Below are 12556 nucleotides of genomic sequence, written 5' to 3'. Positions count from 1 at the left end.
ATTTTCCAAGCTGTTTAAAGGCACAGTCAATTTAGTGTATGTAAACTTCTGACCCACTGGAATTGTGATACAGTGAATTATAAGGGAAATAATCTGTCTGTAAACAATTGTTGGAAAAATGACTTGTGTCATGCACAAAGTAGATATCCTAACCGGCTTGCCAAAACTATAGTTTGTTAAAAAGAAATGTGTGGAATAGTTGAAAAACAAGTTTTAATGACTCCAACCTAGTGTATGTAAACTTCCGACTTCAACTGTACATGAAAGATCCAGTCACTGTAGGCCAGCCTACAGCAGTAGAAGAGGGGAGTGAGTGCAGATTTCTAGACATTAAGGGCCGTACAATAAAGTAAAGAAGGATTGGAGCACTTGGGGTGAATATAAAAGACCAGAAAAAATACCAGATTATCTGACTGCTGTGCTGAAAGAAACAGGAGAAGAAAACAACACACCAAAGAGAAAAAAAAGTTGATCCAAATAAATTCCTTAAAAAGTGGATGGGAATTTTCAAGGCAAAGACTTGGAATTAAGTATAATTAGTAGGGATGGAGTGCCAAGTGTCTGTGTTTGTGGATGTGTACTGCAATCAAAGTTGAGACAACATTGGAAAAAATGCGTCCACAAAAGAGGGTAGATGATCAGAGGATGATGTGATGGGTTGTTGTCTTGTGTTTTATTTCATCCACATGAGGGAGACATTTTATGGAGATAGTGGACACCTTCTAGGGGATCACTGTTGTCAAGTCGGTGACAATTGTTGGTCACCTCTTTTGAAAGTGTGTTGCATTCTGGGGCTAAAACATTTCTGACGTGGGTCTATATGTCGACTGCATGAAATTGACAAAAATCATGTGATCAAAGGTCATGAAGATTTGACTCCAAGTTTCTGCAGTTGCTCTTCACCAACCTCCTCCTGCATCCATCACCTGCATTGTGGGCGGCTCTATTGTCAACCAATCATTAGTGTTTTTGTTCGACCCATGCAAATGTGACCAAAAACATGACTGAAACAGGAACCAACTTGCTAAAATTCATGTGTAGCCTACAGTGCATAAATGAATGATGTGATTGAGGCTCTCTCTCATTTATTGATTGTATAATGTACACACAAATTATTTCAGTTTGTGAGTGGGTGTTGGAGACACGTTTTTTTGACATTATAAAGGAAACCTTTTTATAAACAATGGCAACACTGCCATGGTGATCTGAGCCTTGCTGTTGGAAAACGACATTAGTATCTGAATTTCGGTTGTCGCAGATGCACCTCTCCTGACTTTACTTCTTGACTTTGGTCTACAGTCAGTTGCTTTAGCCCTGCCACTCAAACCAGCCCTACTATATGTTTGCCTCTGAAAAATTAAAGACTCAGATCATCAAAAGCATATGTGTGTGGTGTGTTTTCATAATGTGAGTGTTTAATTGGCGTCTGTCTGAATTCAGAATTTGTCCAAGATGTTGCACTAGGTGCAACTGAAACATGTTAACCATCTACTGTTGCTATGCTGAATGAAACACACTGTTTAAAAGAAGGCATGTGTAAAATAATGGTGCCTAACTGCTCATATAGCCTCTAATCTTCAAATGAACCAAGAGAATTTTGTACAAGCAATAATTTAAATCGATCAATGAAGTGCCAAGACAAAATGTGTTTCCTACTTTAGAGCAGGGGTGTCAAACTCATTCCATGGAGGGCCTAGTGTCTGTAGGTTTTTATTTTTTCCTTTCAATTAAGATCTAGACAACTACTGTAGGTGAGGGGAGTAATTAGTGCCTTAATTCAGCAATCAAGTACAAGGAAGGAACGAAAACCCACAGACACTCAGTCCTCCGTGTAATGAGTTTGAAGTGTGCTTTAGAGTAAGGGCTGTCAAACCTGTCAGGAACTCAATTAGAGAATCACCCACACCTGAGTAAATTTCTGAATTCCAAATCAACCCCTAGCCCCTACACCTATCACTTAGTCACTTATGGGCATTTGAAAGGATCAGATAGGTTGTAGCAATATGGAAATTGCTTCACCTTGTCTTCTGATAGGCTGGATGCAATTGTGGCCATATTGCTTATACCTATTCAATAATTTCTGATTCACAGAAGTTTTTCCGCCAGGGTGTAGGATTTAGGGGTCAATTTGGAATTAGGAATCAAATGTAGTTCAGGGGCTTACAGCTGTCCTTAATTAGCCAATGACATTAGAAGGGTCTGGGATTTGATTTAAAGGAGCAACCAAAAAGCCTGTCAGTTCTGATTACTGGGGAGTTTTTGAGGTGCAAAATGGCCGCGATGATTGGAATCGCTTTCAGGTAGGTTTTTAAAAGTATTGATCTAGTTGTTTCCCTTGTCCTTCAGGTAGCTATGTTTATAACAGACTTTCTTTTTTCCTAAGCGTTTCTTGGCTTTGTTGCCTGCTAATTGGAGGGATAACCTGTTCTACATCAAGTGAGTTTCTACACATTCCTTTCAAATAGTAGTTGTGGTTCCAATAACTTCAAAGGCTTGCATTTTACTTTACTTTTTTTCTAACCTAGGTGATGGGAGTCCTGCACTAGGTTTTGATGCAACATGGCTCTATGCAGGCTCACTTGGGTCTAAAGGATATGGTAATTACAACTCTCCAACACCTCAAATGCAAGCACAGCTGACCGACGAGCAACAGACCCATCCGGCCTCCATTCTTTATAAGCAACTGGCCCCCATGCCCCAGGCACCTCAAATGTGGAATCCAGCTCCAATGCGAAATCAACTGGCCGCCAAGACCCAACATCAGACTCTACTGGCCAGTTATCTTCTTGCCACTATAGGGGGTGCTGTTTTCGCATTAGCATAATTTCCTCTACAGATTAAACTGCCTCTTATTCAATTATTGCTCTTACTATATGCATATAATTAATACCATTGGATAGAAAACAATCTATAGTTTCTAAAACCGTAGCTCTCAGAGGTTATAAAAGACCAAGGAGTGAGAGTAGCCCCCCTTTCGACGCTCGCCCTTACGCAGGAAGGGACCTCCGGACGCCATTTTCACAGGCTCGGTTATCAACTTGAAATGTATCCGTCTGTAATTTAATTCGATATAGGACTTAGAAACATCATAAGGTAGTTAATTTAAACCGTTTTATAGGAAATTATATCCGTTTAGTGCGATTTTGAGGAATTTCTTTGTTGTGCACTCTGAAACTTTGGACACGTTTTTGGGTCCCGTTCGATCGTTAGTGGATATTTCGAAGGACAGAGGACATCTATCGACCAAAAGACGTTTATAACATAGAAAGGATACATTGCCCAAGAATATGATGGAAGAACAGCTCATAGTAAGCAATATTTAATATGATAAATTGTTGTTCTGTCGAAATATTTTAAACGCATATTTCGCCATTTTGTTTGGTGTAGCTTCACTTGGCGAACCCTGTATTGAAAAGTAAGGATAATTTTACAAATGTAAATCAGCGGTTGCATTAAGAACTAATTTGTCTTTCGATTCCTGTCAACCCTGTATTTTTTAGTCAAGTATATGATTAGCTTTCAATTAAACTAGATCACTCTGATAGATGACGTCAGACATATTGAGGCTTGATTTCCTAGTATTTTTATTGTGTAACCACGGTTTTGTATGGCTAAATATGCACCTTTTCGAACAAACTGTATATGTATGTTGTAAAATGATGTTACAGGAGTGTCATCGGAAGAATTCTGAGAAGGTTAGTGAAAAAATTAATATCTTTTGGCGATGTTGACGTTATAGCGCTCTTTGGCTGGAATCGATGCTCTGGTAACGTTTGCACATGTAGTATGCTAACTTATCGATTTATTGTGTTTTCGCTGAAAAAACGCTTAGAAAATCTGAAATATGGTCTGAAATCACAAGAACTGGGTCTTTCCATTGCTATGCTTTGTCTATTTTTATGAAATGTTTTATGATGAGTAAATTTCTTGCCACTATAGGGGGTGCTGTTTTCGCATTAGCATAATTTCCTCTACAGATTAAACTGCCTCTTATTCAATTATTGCTCTTACTATATGCATATAATTAATACCATTGGATAGAAAACAATCTATAGTTTCTAAAACCGTTTCAATTTTGTCTCTGAGTTAAACAGAAGTCATTTGACAGCACTTTCCCTGACCAAGAAGAAGAATGCAAGATGTGTATGCTCGCTTCAACGCTCTGCCTATATATGGTCACGCCACCTATGACCCGAAACACACTTCATTCGTCTTCCTCTGGGTGTCAAGAGGACGTCAGAGGAGAAATTTTTTGTTTACCTTGTACTGACGTGAAATAAGACCTATTTCTTTGGCGTGACCGACAACTTCCGGTTCTCTGATTCGCGCTATTTGGAGGTGCGATTGTCTACTGTTTTGCTGCCGTTACGGATGAAAACTATCTCCGTCTCGAAGTTTGTTTGATACATGTGACCATATCATCTTAATGTATGTTTTTTCAATATAGTTTAATCAGATTATTTGAATTTTTTCGGGAGTTTTGCCGTGTTCCGTTCTGTGACTTTTTTTACTTTGGCCAGTCGACCAGTACATATGCTAAATGAAGAGGGAAAGTTGCCATTATGAATGGATTGAACGACTCATCAGGACTAAGGACACATTGATCAACATTCTGATGAAAGATCAGCAATAGTAAGACCCAATTTACGATGTTATTTCATATATCTGTCGTGCATGTGAACTGGTCGGGGGCGCCCAGCTGGTTCTGGCTGGCGTGGCTATGCTAATTTAGCGCTACATTTTGTTTTCGCTATAAAACATTTAATAAATCTGAAATATTGTTTGGATTCACCAGATGTTGGGCTTTCAATATCTGTACGCTGTGTATTTTTCTGAAATGTTTTAAGATAAGTAATTAGTTATATGACGTTGGTCTCTGTAATTGTTCTGGCTGCGTCAGCACTATTTCAGATTGCAGCTGCAATGTAGAACTGTGATTTATACCTGAAAAATGCACATTTTTCAAAAAAAAACTATGCTATACCATAAATATGTTATCAGACTGTCATCTTATGAAGTTGTTTCTTGGTTAGTGGCTATATATATTTTTATTTAGTCGAATTAGTGATAGCTACTGACGCAGGAAAAAACTGTTGGAGTAAAAAAATTGTGTCTTATGCTAACGTGGGTAGCTAATAGATTTACATTGTGTCTTCCCTGTAAAACATTTTAAAAATCTGAAATGGTGGCTTTATTCACAAGATCTGTATCTTTCATCTGGTGTCTTGGACTTGTGATTTAATGATATTTAGATGCTACAATTTACTTGTGACGCTATGCTAGCTATGCTACTCAGTGGGGGGGGAGTGGGGGGTGATCCCGGATCCGGGTTGGTGACTCGTTAAAGGTTATCCTAAGCAGCTTCAAGCAGTGTTTCCAGCTCAAATGCCCCAGAAGCAACCAGCTACTGAACTTGTGTATCAGAAGGAACAGGCCTCCATACCCCAGCGACCTCAGCAGGTGTGGTATCCAGTTCAAATTCCCCAGCAGCAAAAGCAACCAGCTACTGGTCCTCAGCAGCAGAAGGAACTGACCACCATGCCCCAGAAGCAACCGTCTCCAATGCCTATACCGCAGAAACAACCAACAGCTATTACCCAGCAAGCATGGTATCCAGCTCAAATGCAGCAGAAGCAACCAGACCCAATGCCTCCACCCCAGAAGCAACTGGCCACCATATCCCAGCAAGTGTGGCATCCAGCTCAAATGCCCCATCAGCAAAAGCAACTAGCTACTGAACCTCAACAGCAGGAGGAACCGGCCGCCATAACCCAGCAACCTCAGCAAGTGTTGCATCCAGCTAAATTTCCCCAGAATCAACCAGTCCCTATGCGTCAACCGCAGAAGGAACTGACCGCCATTGCACCACAACTGTTGCAATCTGCTCAAATGCCCCAGCAGCATAAGCAACCGGCTGCCATGCTTCAGCAAGTGTGGCAACTGGCCCCCATGCCCCAGCAGCTTCACAATGTGTGGTATCCAGCTAAAATGGTCCAGAAGCAACAAGCCGCTGCAACTCGGCTGCAGAAGGAACTGACCGCCATACCCCAGCAAGCATGGTATCCAGCTCAAAAGCTCCAGAAACAACCGGCAGCTGAACCTCAGCAGCAAACAGAACTGACCCCCATTCCCCAGCCACCTCAGCAAGTGTGGCATCCAGCTAAATTTCTCCAGGAGCAGAAGCAACCAGCCTCAATGCCTTCACCGCAGGAACTGACCGCCACTACCCAGCCACCTCAGCCAGTGTGGACTCCAGCTCAATGTCCCCAGCAGCAGAAACAACTGGCCACTATGCTGCAGAAGCAACCAGCCACCATGCCCCCGGACGTGTTGCTTCCAGCTCAAATGCCCCAGCTGCATAAGCAACCGGCCACTGAACCTCAGCAGCAAATTGAACTGACCACCATGCCCCAGCCACCTCAGCAAGTGTGGCATCCAGATCAATTTCCCCAGGAGCAGAAGCAACCAGCCCCCATCCATCTACCTCAGAAGGAATTGACTGCCATACCCCAACAACTGTGGCAAACGGCTCAAATTCCCCAGCAGCATAAGCAACCGGCTGCCATGCTTCAGCAAGTGTGGTATCTGGCGCAGAAGCAACCGGCCCCTATGCCCCAGCAGCCTAACGACGTGTGGTATCCAGCTAAAATGGTCCAGAAGCAACAAGTTGCTGCACTGACCGCCATTCCACAGATGCATCAGCAAGAGTGGCATCCAGCTCAAATTCCCCAGCAGCCGACGCAACCGGCCTCCACGCCTCTACCGCAGGAGCAACCGACCGCCGTGCCCCAGCAAGTGTGGCATCCAGCTCAATGTCCCCAGCAGCAACCGGCCTCCATGCCTCTACCGCAGAAGCAACTGACCGACATGCCTCAGCAAGAGTGGCAACCAGCTCAAATACTGCAGATGCAATTGGCTGCTGAACCGCAGCAGAACCAACCGGACCCCATACACCACCAAGTGAGATATCCAGCTCAAATGTCCCAGCAGCGGAAGCAACACACTGCCATGCTAAAGCAGCAATTGACCCCCATGCCTCAGCAATTATGGCATGTAGCTCAAATGCCCCAGAAACAACTGGCCCCAATGTCTCAGCAGAAGCACTGCGAAAGCACTGAAGATAGTGCCTCTGCTAGCTCTCAGGCCAGCATCGTTGAACAGTCGGGTGTCATCCCAATCTATTCCTACAGTTCTGAATCGCACTACAAGAATGGCAGAAATGTCTTCTCCCAAACCCGCTACACTCCTTGGGAGGCTATGCCTGTTGACAGTGGAGATGCTCCCAAGGACAGTTATATTTGCGTTGGTGCACCAAGCATATATCCACCACTAGTGAAGGATTCTGCAAGGTAATGGATAACTTTAACCTGCTCTGAACTTTGCTCTCTGAATTTGAAGTCCTTTGTACTAACCATAGATCTATCAACAGGAAAATGTAATGGATTCATCCTCTAGAAGCTCTAATGGTGAGAATTGATTTTGACATTGGTTACATAACATTCTGTGTTGCTGACACTGCAGTTCTTTCTGCTTTTGTTTCAACCAGGAAGTTGCTGGTGCTCTTGCTGCTCTAGCATGATGGAATCAATAAATAATTTTATTTTCAAAAATGCCTTGTCTCTGAGATATTGGTTTGTGTGTCCAATGCTTGTTAATTGAGAACAGGTGGTGTGCATTCGGTAGTAACAATGACTACTGTTCAGTTTATTCTTTGGTTTTTCTAATCTTTTCACCTCCACTACTGGTTGTTCAAAATAAAAGCTTGGGTCTACATAAGAGCATTTGTCAAGGGGTGATTTGTCAGACATTCCTCATATGTTCGTACTTTAGATGTAGGCATGCATTGTATACAGTGAGACTGTCTTCAACCTCAGTCTAAGCTGTTGGTGAGTAAGCTAACATATAGGGAACTGGTTTTAGATGGTCAGACCATTGCTCATTTAGCTATTAGAATTGCGTGGTTTGGAACTTGCGTTTGGCCTTATACTATAGCCCATACCACAAATGGCAAAGTCACATCAGTTTAGCAGTGTCTGTTCCATATCTAGGTGATGGCTCAAATGTTATTTTGGACACTTAAACCCCTGTTGGCACAACATATATTCTGTACAGACTGTGTTCAGACATGTACATTTTCTTAACCAGTTATTAATCTAACTGTGTAGTATGATAATTCAGCCCTTAAATGGTTCCATTAAGTTCCAAAGAGGAAGCTGATAGGCACTAGCATGGATGTTTAGCTAGCATAAGATGTCACCCAGGACTTTTGGATAACTGGACATATTTGCCTGTTGTAGTTGACTCTGTTTGGCCACAGACTTATGAACATGAATGAAATTGTATATGCAATTTTTGACAAATTACACTTTGCTGTTGGACAATCTCTTGCCTAGCGTACGTCGACAGACAACTTCATTTAATTTGTCACAATATTTAATTTTTGGACGATCTCAATGTGTGCTGCCTTTTTGCACAACACATTTCTACCGGACCACCGATGTTGCACCTGCAAAAACCTCTGGCAGGAACTTTTTTAGCCTGCATTAAAAGGTGCACTTGATTAAGCTCACCCAGTCCAATGGATAGTTAAATTTCCCTCTATAAAACCATCGGATTGGTCCATGATCCTCTATACCCAAATTGCTACAGACCTATCTATCCTACCCTGCCTTTTCTAAGGTCTTTGGAATCCAAGTCAACAAACAGATTACCGACCATTTCGAATCCCACTGTACCTTCTCCGCTATGCAATCTGGTTTCAGAACTGGTCATGGGTGCACCTCAGCCACGCTCAAGGTCCTAAACGATATAACTGCCATCGATAAGAGACATTACTGTGCAGCCATATTCATCGACCTGGCCAAAGCTTTCGACTGTCAATCACCACATTCTAATTGGCAGCCTCAACAGCCTTGGTTTCTAAAATGATTGCCTCGCCTGGTTCACCAACTACTTCTCTGATAGAGTTCAGTGTGTCAAATCAAAGGGCCTGTTGCCCGGACCTCTTGCAGTGTCTATGGGAGTGCTACAGAGTTCAATTCTCGGGCCGACTCTCTTCTCTGTATACATCAATGATGTCGCTCTCGCTGCTGGTGATTCTCTGATCCACCTCTACGCAGACGACACCAATCTGTGTACTTCTGGCCCTTCTTTGGACACTGTGTTACCTAACCTCCAGACGAGCTTCAATGCCATACAACTCTCCTTCCGTGGCCTCCAACTGCTCTTAAATGCAAGTAAAACTAAATGCATGCTCTTCAACCGATAACTGCCCGCACCCTCCCGCCCGACTTGCATCACTACTCTGGACGGTTCTGACTTAGAATATGTGGACAACTACAAATAACTAGGTTTCTGGCAAGACTGTAAACTCTCCTTCCAGACTCACATTAAGCATCTAGAATCGGCTTCCTATTTCGCAACAAAGCATCCTTCACTCATGCTGCCAAACATACCCTCGCAAAACTGACCATCCTACCGATCGTCGACTTCGGTGATGTCATCTATAAAATAGCCTCCAACACTCTACTCAGCAAATGTTATGCAGTCTATCACAGTGCCATCCGTTTTGTCACCAAAGCCTCATATATCACCCACCACTGCGACCTGTACGCTCTCGTTTGCTGGCCATCGCTTCATACTCGTCGCCAAACCCACTGGCTCCAGGTCATCTACAAGTCTCTGCTAGGTAAAGCCCCGCCTTATCTCAGCTCACTGGTCACCATAGCAGCACACATCCGTAGCACGCCCTCCAGCAGGTATATCTCACTGGTCACCCCAAAGCCAATTCCTACTTTGGCCGCCTTTCCTTCCAGTTCTCTGCTGCTAATGACTGGAACGAACTGCAAAAATCAATGAAGATGGAGACCCGTATCTCCCTCACTAGCTTTAAGCACCAGCTGTCAGAGCAGCTCACAGATCACTGCAGCTGTACATAGCCCATCTGTAAACAGCCCATCCAACTACCTCATCCCCATACTGTATTTATTTATTCATCTGGCTCCTTTGCACCCCAGTGTATCTCTACTTGCACATTCACCTTCTGCACATCTACCATGCCAGTGTCTAATTGCTATATTGTAATTACTTTGCCACCATGGCCTATTTATTGCCTTACCTCCCTTATCTTACCTCATTTGCACTCACTGTATACAGATTTTTATTTTTTCTACTGTATTATTGACTCTGTGTGTTTATTCCATGTGTAACTCTGTGTTGTTGTATGTGTCGAACTGCTGTGCTTTATCTTCGCCTGTTCGCAGTTGTAAATGAGAACTTGTTCTCAACTAGCCTACCTGGTTGAAATGAAGGTGAAATAAAAAAAATGATGTGCAAACCCTCCAGCACACCAGCTGAATGAAATCACACGCACCTAATCTCAATTGGGCCAATGGAAATTATGTTCAGTGGCTGGCAGGGTCTAGGATGCCTTTATAAGGTGCAGCAATAAAGATGATCAGCTACAATTAGGAAGATCTCCTGGTAATGCTATTGGCTACCTTTTGTTTTGAATACTGAGGTTTGGATTTGACATGGCTGTGACTTTTGGACTGTTTTTGAGGTGAGTTGTATAGCTGTAGTTTGTTTCCCCTTCTCTTACAGGTTTTACAGGTAGCTGTGTTTTAACTGACTAGGATAAAAATATATATTTTTATTTTTCCTTGTATTTGTTGCCTGTTAATTGGAGGGATAACCTGCTATCCTCCACTGTCTCTTGTGTCCCAGCAACAAAAGGAACCGGCTCCCATGCCGCCTCGGCAGAAGCAACCAGCTACAATGTCTCAGCAAGCGTGGCGGCTAGCGCAAATATCTTCGGTGAAGAAACCGGCTGCTGTGCCTCAGCAGCAGAAGCAACCAACTGCCATGCCACAGACGCCTTAGCAAGTGTGGCATCCAGCCCAAATTCACCCAGCAGCAGAAGCAACCGGCCCCCATTCCTCAGCAAGTGTGGCATCCCGCTTCAATGCCGCAGAAACAACCTACTGCCATGCCTCAGCACCAGAAGCCTCAGCAAGTGTGGCATCCAGCTCTGATGCAAAAGCAGCCGGACGCTGATCCTAAGCAACGTCAGCAAGTGTGGTATAAAGCTCCAATTTCAAATGCCGCAGAATCAACCGGCCCCCATTCCCCAAAAAGTGTGGCATCCATCTCCAATACCTCCGCAGCAGAAGCAACCGACTGCCATGCCCCAACAAGTGTGACATCTGGTTTAAATGCCCCAGCAACAAAAGCAACCGGCCACTGAGCCTCGGCGGCAGACTCAACCGACCGCCTTGCCTTAGCAAGTGTGGCGTCCAGCTTGAATGCAGCAGAAACAACCGACTGCCATGCCTCAGAAGCAAGTGTGGCATTCAGCCCAAATTCCCAAAAGCAGCAGAATCACTTGCTCCAGCAAGTGTGGCATCCAGCTCCGACGCAAAAGCAGCTGGACGCTGATCCTAAGCATCCTCCGCTAGTGTGGTATCCAGCTCTTATGCCCCAGCAGCAGAAGCAACAGACTGCCATGCCTCAGCAAGTCTAACATCCAGCCCAAATGCCCCAGAAGCAACTGGCCCCATGTCTCAGCAGGAGCACTACAAAAGGAATGAAGATGGTGCCACTGGTAGCTCTCAGGCCATTATCGTTGAACAGTCAGTTCCCATCCCAATCCGTTCCTACAGTTCCAAATCGCACTACGAGAATGGCAAAACTGTCTTCTCCCAAACCCGCTACACTCCTGGGAACATTGTATGTTAACAGTGGAAAAGTTCCCAATGACAGTGATGTTGGTATATTTGAACCAAGCACGTACCCACCACTAGTAAAGGATCCTACAAGGTAACATACAACTTTAATTTGATCTTAACTTTGCTTTCTGAATTTGAAGTCCTTTGTACTAACCATGTATCTGCCAACAGGAAAATCTAATGGTGGATTCATCCTTTAGAAGCCGATGGTGAGATGTTTAATGTCAAATTGATGAAATAAGATTCTGCTGCTGACACTGTTTTAATTTCTTCCAGGTTTTAGTCATGCTTTTGTTTTGACCAGGAAGTTGCCGGTGCTCTAGCTACTCTTGCATGTTTTAATCAATAAAAATGTGTCATTGAAATACTGAGGGTTCTCCTGTGCCCACTGTGCTTGCTGATTTCGAACAGATGATGTAGGTTGCCAGTGCAGTTTGTAGTAAAAGGGAATGTTGCTCAGTTTTCAAATATCTGGTGTTTACATTTGCTACTGGTTGTTAAAAGATTGGCTCTAGTGTTGCGAAATGTCAGACCTTCCTCATGGTCATATTTTGTGGATGTTGACAACCCTTCAAATGACTGGATTCGGCTATTTTGGCCTCGCCAGCGTATAAAATCGAGCACTAAGCCATGCATGCAGCCTTACTGAAGAGCTCAGTGACTTTCAACGTGGCACATTCATAGGATGACACTTTTCCAAGTCAGTTTGTCAAATGCTACCCCGGTCAAATAAGTCCAGGAGAACGCTACCTGCCCGACTGCATAGTGCCAAATAAAGTTTGCTGGAGGAATAATGGTCTGGGGCTGTTTTTGATGTGGCTAGGGCAAGA

Source organism: Salvelinus namaycush, chromosome 39, assembly GCF_016432855.1.
Source record: "Salvelinus namaycush isolate Seneca chromosome 39, SaNama_1.0, whole genome shotgun sequence".
Lineage (NCBI taxonomy): Eukaryota > Metazoa > Chordata > Actinopteri > Salmoniformes > Salmonidae > Salvelinus > Salvelinus namaycush.
The sequence above is the reverse complement of the archived record's forward strand: the minus strand, read 5'-3'. Positions refer to the sequence as shown.